General features: G+C 54.5%; 1 long non-coding RNA gene across 1 annotated transcript; it reads left to right on the plus strand.

Annotated features, from left to right (window-relative positions):
* Positions 1–523: 523 nt before the first annotated feature.
* Positions 524–4,287, plus strand: LOC125611209. The gene is made up of 2 exons (XR_007341342.1): positions 524–3,857; positions 4,047–4,287. It is a non-coding gene; the product is annotated as an uncharacterized LOC125611209 (long non-coding RNA).
* Positions 4,288–8,545: the final 4,258 nt, after the last annotated feature.

Raw genomic sequence — 8,545 nt, forward strand, 5'->3', positions numbered from 1 at the left:
ATGTCTAAGCCCTGGATCCTACCCCCCCTTTTTTTTAAAAATGCTGCATTGTAAAGCCGAAACGCGCCAAGCCAGTTTCGTATTTACAGAGGATTGTCCAGTTCTGTGGATTTGATAAATGTTAGAAGCATTGGGTCGGTTGGAGATTAGAATGTTAGAGCAGAGCATAGAACAAACATCTTACTGGGGAGATGAAGGGAATCCACCACATCACCCCCAGATAATCTGCGCTTAATACTTCACCAGAGACCAACAGACAAACGACTTCCAGAAAGTGGACCCTGGACCCAAATAGAAACAAGGACTGGGCTCAAGCTGACCTGACAGCTGGGGACCTGGCTTTCCCCAGAGGTGGAGCAGCAAGCCACATGTCCAGAGGAACATTCTCGTTTCTAACAAAAATAAAACTTGTAATTTTGTTTAGAGACCAAAGAAACAAAATGAAACAAGTCAAAACCAACATTTTCCTGGAGCCCACGTGAGCAGAGACTGGTGGCAAGGGTTTCCACACCAGGCGGTCTGGGGGTGGGCCAGTACTGCCCAGCAGAATTCTGGGACCCTCACAAGAGGAGTCCCAGGTCCCTGCTCAGATGGTCACTCCCTTCTCAAGTGCCTAGAGAGGAAGGCGTGTCTTCGGGAGGCCAAGTTGGTTCCCAGGACAGCCAGCGGTTTCACAAGACAGGAAGTGCACAGAGCCCTGAACCTGGTCACCCGCACATTCTTCTGCTCGCGGACTTACGAAGGCTTTGTAAAAAATCGGGAGAGGGATGGAGAGGTAGACGAAATGCTCTGCGTGAAAAGGGCCTGCAGAAGGTGGGTGGCATTCAGAGGAAGAGCAGCTTCTGGCAGAGGGACAGTGGGGAGCTGTGCCACCTCTGTCCAGAGTCACTGGGGCTGGCTGCGGGCTCTGCCGCTTCTCATTCAGTCCCTTTGCAGCAGCACCTCCATCAGTCCCCACGGTCCAGGGGCCAGGTGTAAGTCCTTGGAGCCCAGGACCCGGCTTCCCATGAGATGCCTGGGTTAGGCTGCCGCACTCTGCCTCCCGACCTCCTTGAGAGAACAGGACGTGGAAAACATGGGCCAAGGTTGCTCTTCTGATTCTGGAGATGCATTTGAGTTTCTATCAGATGCAACAGAAGAGGCCACAGGTGAGGAGCTAGAGAGGCCATCTGTGCTGGGGTGACCCAGGAGTGGGCTCAGGGCTGCAGGAGGTTACTTTAACCAAGCGTGGGTTAAAGTAACTTTAACCAAAACATAAACTTACCCCAGTTCAGTTCCTGCTCTGAACTGGGGTAAGTTTATGTTTTGGGGAACATAAACCCAATAACAGGCCCCAGGGACCTTAATCAGCACTGCCAGGAAGATGCCCAAGGCCAGGCTGGGTTTTTTTTTGGGGGGGGGGGGATGGCAGTGAGAACGGGACCAGAGGCCTAAGAGGAGAGTCAGTCATGGGCTCTGCAGGCTGGAGGTGGAGGGCACCGGGAGCGAACAGTCTAGGAGGCAAGCAGGCCCTGGAGGTCTGGGAAGCCAGCCCAGGGTGGAGGCTGCAAGGAGGCTGAGTGGGAAGGAATGGGGGGCCCAGCAGACAGAGCAAGCGCCATCTGGATCCAGGGTGAGGGATGGAGCAGAGGCACGGCTAGCAGCAGGCCACTGACAGAGCAAGCAGAACAGGAGGAGGTGAGCGAGACCCTGGGCGCAGCCGAGGACGGGGCAGCAACACAGCAGAGCTGGTCAGGGGACACAACAGGATTGGTGAGTGGAGGGAGGGACAGAGAGGCGAGGAGGAGGAGAGACAGGCACGGGGGAGACAGAGAATGGCCAGGGTGATAAAGAGGTAGCCACAGGGGAAAGGGAGAGGGAGGGATGCAGAGTGCCCAGTGAGATACTGGACAACAGAGCAGAGAGCAGTCTGCCGAGGGAGCCCCCAGGGCTGGGCAGGTTGAGTGGGTCAGGAAGGGACACTAGGCCAGGTGGAGGGGTGGGCGGATGCTGGGTGTGGATCTGGGCTGGCAGAGGGCCCAGCTGGAGAGGTCAGCACAGGGCCCATGCATTTTAAATAGCCACCTTGGAAGAGGAGTGGAAAGACCCTGAAGGCCATGTGTGAAAGGCTAGGTCCCCAGCCTTTGGCACAATTGGTATGTGACACCAACTTCAGGATGTGGGGCCTACTTGGAAAAGGTGGGTCACTGAGGACATGACCTTGAAGGGCCCATCTTGTCCCTGGCCCCTCCTCTGTCTCTGCTTCCTGGCCACAGCAAGGTGAGCCGCTTGGTCCACAATGCCCTCCACACCATGGTGTCCTGCCTCACCACAGCCCCAAATGGGGTTTTGTCCCCGGGGCGGGGAGTGACTCATGCAGGCAGGCGTAACCGAAGCTCACCCGAGACTGAGCTGCCAGCTGGGGCCGCAGGAGGACCCTCGCTTCCCGAGGACTTGGCCACTCTCAAACGCTCCTTGAGCCACCAGACACTGTGCTCAGCACTGGGGGCTGGGGTGGTTGAAATGTGTCCCCCAATTCATGTTGAAGTCCTGATGACAGGACCTCAGAACCTGGCTGCACTTGTGATCTTTAAAGTGGAAATTAAGGTAAAATGGGGTCACCTGGGAGGGTCCTGATCCAATCTGACTGGTGTCCTTACAGGAATCAGGTCAGGACCCAGACAGGCACAGAGGAAGGACCCTGTGAGGACACCCTGCCCTCGGGCCTCCAGCCCCCGCGCTATGAGAAGCAGTTTCCTGCTGTTTCAGCCCAGCCTGTGGGCTCTGGCTCTGCCAGTGGCCCCCTACAGCATGCCAGCTCCAGCACGCCAGCCCCTGTTTCAGCTGTGTCACCTGCTCGTGGGACAGACACCCATGTGAGTGAGCAGCATCCCTCATGTGGCACTAGCCGTGGTCACCATGGAAACAGGCCTCGCGGGAGGCACGGGGCTTCTGGGCAGAGACCTACCGTCTGACACTGGGCAGGACTAAAATCGAACTGTGTTAGCGCATTGCTTGTCCTTACGCAGTAGAACCCCAGAAAGTGCCAGGGATGGATTCTCTGTGCTGAACCGGCTGCTGTAGAAGGGGCCCCGAATCGGCGGAAGGCTCATCTGCCGCCCAGTCTCCCTGAAGAATGACCATCTGAGTGGCAAAGGCCTTCCAGCTGCCAAGATCCTTTCTGAGCTGATGCCGTGCAGCGCCCCCAGGCACAGCGAGGTGGTGGGTAACTCCGGCTCCAGGCAGCTCAGGACAGTGGCCATTCTCTGTCTCCCTGGGCTGTCCACAGTGAGCCACGCTGGTGGGTCGGAAAACCCAGCCTCACAAGACACCCGTCCTCTCATGGAGACAGTTGAAGACCAAAAGGAGGGTGCCCGCACTGGCCCAGCCCTGTGTCTGGGCAGCGGGCAGAGGTACCTGCTGTGCGGGGGACCCCCTGTGCTCAGCCCACCCCTCATCTTCCACAGGCGCCTGCAGCCGCCATGAGCTTCAGAGGGCAGTGCAGACTGCCTGGGAGAGGCAGGAAGGACCTCTCAGCGCAGCCCAGGGCTGGCAGCACAGCTAGGTGACCGGCCAGGGCTACAAGAGGGGACCACGCCATCCGCCTTCTGACCCACCCCATCCTCACTCATTTCAGCAGGGTTCTGAGCCCAGAGGACATGCACACAAGATCCAGGGTTCCGGGGCGGCGCCCTCTGGCGCTGCGTCCCGCAGATTGGATGGACAGCTGTGAAGAGGTATATCCTCGGCCTCTGAAAATAGCCTCCAGTCCCCCTCAGTGGCTTTCACAGGAGTGACACCCAGGGACAGGCAGCCACAGAGGCAGAGCTGCCCGCCATGTGTTGGCCCTTCATCCAGGAACAAGGACCTTGTTCCAGGTGAGCCCCCTCCACTGGCCCCTCCAGGCCTGCTCAAAGGCCTTCTCCCTCCACGCCACCCGCCCCACAGCCTCGGGCTCCTCGTCCTCTGGAGAGTCCTCCTGGACCCAGAGTCCATCTCCTAAGCCCTGTGTTCTGCTGCACACCGCCACCCTCCCACAGATTCCCCAGCTCCTCCCCCACCCCCAGGAACAGCCCAGCACCGGGTGGGAACCGCGGAAGGAACGATGAAGGGACGACCCTGCTTCTCAGCAGACGGTTGGATGGCCAGGGTCAGCAGCGTGGGAAGAGCCACCGAGCAGAGCGGGGACCGCAGCTCCCGTGGGGGGCCCCGAGGAGGGTGCTGCGTGACCTTCGGCATGACTGTCTGTGCCCTGGGTGTTTAGACTGTTGTGAGTCAAATTCTATGTAAATACATATTTCAGTTTGATCCTCTCGATTTTGATTGTGTGTGGAATAGACGTGTTGGCTTAGAATTTGTCACCATAACATGCAAAGTGCTAGAAAAACGATGGGGGGATAGCTAAAGCAAGGCTAAGAATAGAATCTAATTTATGCAAGTTGATTATACTTGTAGCAAGAGTGATAATTAGAGATATTTTGAAAAAAAGAAGAACCTGAAAGTAAAGATAATTGGAAGATTTATTTCTCCTAGGCTATTAGAGAGGGAAGAATAAGATCTTTAATTACATTAATAAGAAAATAATTATTGATAGTCACAAATAATGTCTCTACTTGATTCAGGGAGGCCCATGACTTGCTGGAACTATCTAATCAATTTCAAACCTACAGAGGTTTTTTGATAATAAAGACAGCTTCTAAAGTGAATAAGCCAACCATGGCAAGACGAGGGATGCTGCTCCCTTTATTAAATCTGAAGTGGGTGATTCTTAGCAGGCTGAGGAAGACCAAGCGCACAGAAGGGAAGTGGCAGGACTAGGGTCACCGCCCCAGCTCTGGGCTGGCCTGGGAGAGACCTGGGTGCCCTGGCCCAGAGGGTGGCCCTCCCTGCCTCGTGTCTCCCTGGAAACACCCGGCTCCCGGCTGGGGCTCATGGCACGTGGGAAGGGCCTCCCTCCTTCTCCCCCCCCCACCCCCCGTCATTGCTGAGCCCCTCCCTCAGCACTGGAATGCCAGTCTGCACCCATCGCCTCACCGTGCACTTGCCCCGGTGACCGTTCCCACTAAGCCTGGCAGGAGGAGGGTTCTCGAAGGAAAGGCTGAAGCCCGCTGCCTTTGGGGGCTGTACCCTCTTCCAGCTCCAGCCTCCACCTGGCTCAGACCTAACTGCTGGGCCACCCACTCCTCAGCCTCCTGTTCCTTACCTCAGCTGTCCCTGCCCCAGTCAGCTCTGCCCACTCCTCCAGGTCAGCTCCTTCTCCAGCTCCTCCCCAGGGCCAGCTCTTCCTCCAGGGTCATCTCCTCCAGGTCAGCTTCTCCTCCGGGTCAGTTCCTCCTCTAACTTCTCCCCAGCATCAGCTGCTCCTCGGAGCCAACTCCGAGGTCAGTGTGCTGGGCAGCTCCTCCCAGCTCTAGGAGCATTCCCCTCCTGAAGGCCTTGTTGGTCCTGCTCCCCTGGGACTGGAGGCCCAGGTTCCCGAGGAGCAGGGAAGTTTCCTTGTGGATACAGACTCCCACAAAGCCATCTCCAAATTATTGACTCTGGCTCTCTGAGCAAGGGACGAGGACCAGGCTCCTCAGCACAGCGGCTGCCCCGTCCCAATCTGGCCCAGCCACCTGGGCTGCCTCAGCGTCACCCGTCCCTCTCAGCCCCTCTCTCCTGACAAGCTCATCCTCATTCCTCGACACCTCCACAGACATCACCCTGGAAGCCTCGGGAGTCCCTGGAGGGCCGACGGCCCCGTGTCTATGCGGCCCACGATGGACACTTGCTGGTGGTTTTGTCCTGGAGAGAGAAGGTGTGTTTACCTATTTCTCTTCCACCAGACTCTGGGCTGCCCAGGGCTGGGACCTTACCTGACCCAGGTGGTATTCCCAGGCAGGTGAGGGCCTGGCACCAATAAATGCTTGAATGGAGGAACACACTTTGCCACAAAACAAAAATTCAATGAACCTTAAGAAACACACCATAGGAATCATTGTCGAGCAGTTGACAGGTTGTGGAAAGTTTAAAAATAGATGAAAATTGAAAAGCGGAGAAAGCCGCACCCCCCGTGTGCCAGGCCCCTGCCGAGTGCCCGGCAGGCCTCAGGGTCTGTGAGGGGCTCGGGCTCCTGCTCCCTGATGCTCTGGTTTGGAAGCATAGGGAAATTCGCCATGAAGGGTCAGGCCATGTTTCTGCCTCTTATTTGTTTTCCTCTCTGTACTGGGGATTGAGCCCAGGTGTCCTGCCTGCTAGACACGTGCTCCACCACCAAGAGGCTGCCCAGCCCTTGGCCTTTTGGTTTTTGTTTTGGGGGGTTTTGTTTTGTTTTGTTTTTTAAGACAGGATCTTGCAGAATTGCTGTGGCTGGGCTCAAACTTGCAATCCCCCTGCCTTAGCCTCCCAGGTAGCTGTTTTTATAGGTGTGTGTCACTACACCTGGCAGGCCATGTCTCTTCACAGTCAAGATACTTGTACAGAAGTCAAAGATTCCTGTCTGTTTCAGTAGTGTTTGTGGGTGAATAATGAAATGGATATTTTGGGAGAATTGAAAGTCAGCCTTCTTACACCACCTTCCTACCATTTCTGGGAATTTGCAGGTTATACAGGCTAATTCCCCATTTTGCAGAGAAAACACAAAATGAAACAAAATTTAAAAACTGTAAGACTGTCCAAAGCACTCCTAAACAAGAAGAGCAATGCAGGAGACACCACAGTACCTGATTTCAAACTATACTACAGAGGTGTAGTAACAAAAACAGTGTGGTACTGGCATCCAAGGAGACATGAAGACCAGTGGAATAGAATAGAAGACACAGAGACAAGCCCATAGTCGGTCACCTGACCCTTGACAAAGGTGCCAAAAACATGCATTGGAAAAAAAGGAGCCTTTTTAATAACGGGTGCTTGGGAAAACTGGCTATCCACACACAGAAGAATGGAACTAGATCCCCATCTCTCACCCTGCACAAAAGTCAAGTCAAAGTGGATAAAGACGTGGGAATGATGCCAGACTATTGCCCAACTGCTGGAAGAAAACCCAGGCTCAACACCCCAGCATATTGGCCCAGGCACCAACTTCCATACCAAGACCCCTAAAGCTCAAGAAATAAAACTGGAATCCATAAGTGGGATGGCATAAAATTTAAAAGCTTCTACACAGCAAAGAAAATGATTAAGAGCGTGAGTACAGAGCCGACACAGAGGGAGAAATCTTTGCCAGCGTCTTCTACGGCAGTGGGTTAATATCAGAACAGGCGAAGAACTCAAAAAGTTCAACACACACACACACAATCAAGAAATAGGGTAGATCTAGATAGATATTTCTCAAAAGAAGAAACATAAATGGCCAAAAAAATCATCCAGTATCCTCAGCATCAGAAAAATGCAGATAAAAACTACATTGCGATTTCATCTCACTCCCATGGGAATTGCGGGCGTAGAGAACACAAATAGCAATGACAGCCAGCAAGGATGGGGGGAAAGCTCTCTTACACATGGATGGTGGAGCTGCAAAGTAGTACAGACACTGTGGAGATCCCTATGGAGAGTCTGCAAAGTCACAGGAACCACCCTGGGACCCAGCTGTCCCACTCCTTGGTATTTATCCAAAAGATCTAAAATCAGCCCACTATGGTGACAGAGGCAACCCATGTTTACAGCAGCACAACTCAGAGAGTCAAGTGAAGGACCCGACGCTGTCCACAGATGAGTAGGTTGGGAAAATGTGGAGTTGGGCTCAGCCCTAAAGAAGAATCCAATCATGGCCTTCACTGTAACCCAGTGGCCCTGGAGAACATCATGCTGAGTGAAATAGGCCAGACTCAAAAGTTAACGGCAAAAGTTTTCTTTCATATGTGGAAGCAAAGAGAAAAGAAAAGAAAAGGAATTTTAAAAATGAATTTTGTGAAAATCGAAGGGAGAACAATGAAGTTGAGGAAGGGGCAGAGAGGGAGGGGGCAGGGAGGACAGGGGGTACTGGGGAGGGGGCAGGGAGGACAGGGGGTACTGGGGAATGCAGCGACCAAACCATGCTGTGTCCTTGTGCCAACACACCACGTGGAACCCTGATTTTTTGTGTATCATGAATTTCTAAGACTCCAGCTTCGACTTAGCCTGGCTCGGGGTCTTCCTGAATGGCCACCCTGCCCAGCCCAGGACACCTCCTACAGGTCAGAGGTGCTCTCTAACAAAAGGCTGCAGATGTCAGAAAATGACAATCACTTGGACTTACTGGCACAGCCCTCCCTTTAGAAGGGAAGAACATTCTCTCCATCTGGGCACTTGGGGATTTTAATACTTAAAAATATCTGCAGTCTCCAGGATTGACACTCCCAGCTGACACGCAGACTGGCGGCAGCCCTGCATCAGGGCCTGCAAACCGCCGAGGCTCAGGGCTGAGGCCAGCAGGAAGCTCCTGAGTCTGCCTGGCTGGGCAGACCTTGGAGGACCCTGTTGAAGGCCCCCAAGGGACCAGCATGGGCTAGACCACAGCCTGTCAGGGGTCGCTGGTTGATGGCCTCCACAGATGTCCCAGCTAGGGCATCAGGAGACTTGGGGAAGGCCCCTGGGCCTCCCTTCAGCG

The sequence above is a fragment of the Marmota marmota genome, unplaced genomic scaffold (assembly GCF_001458135.2).
Source record: "Marmota marmota marmota unplaced genomic scaffold, marMar, whole genome shotgun sequence".
Classification (NCBI taxonomy): Eukaryota; Metazoa; Chordata; class Mammalia; order Rodentia; family Sciuridae; genus Marmota; species Marmota marmota.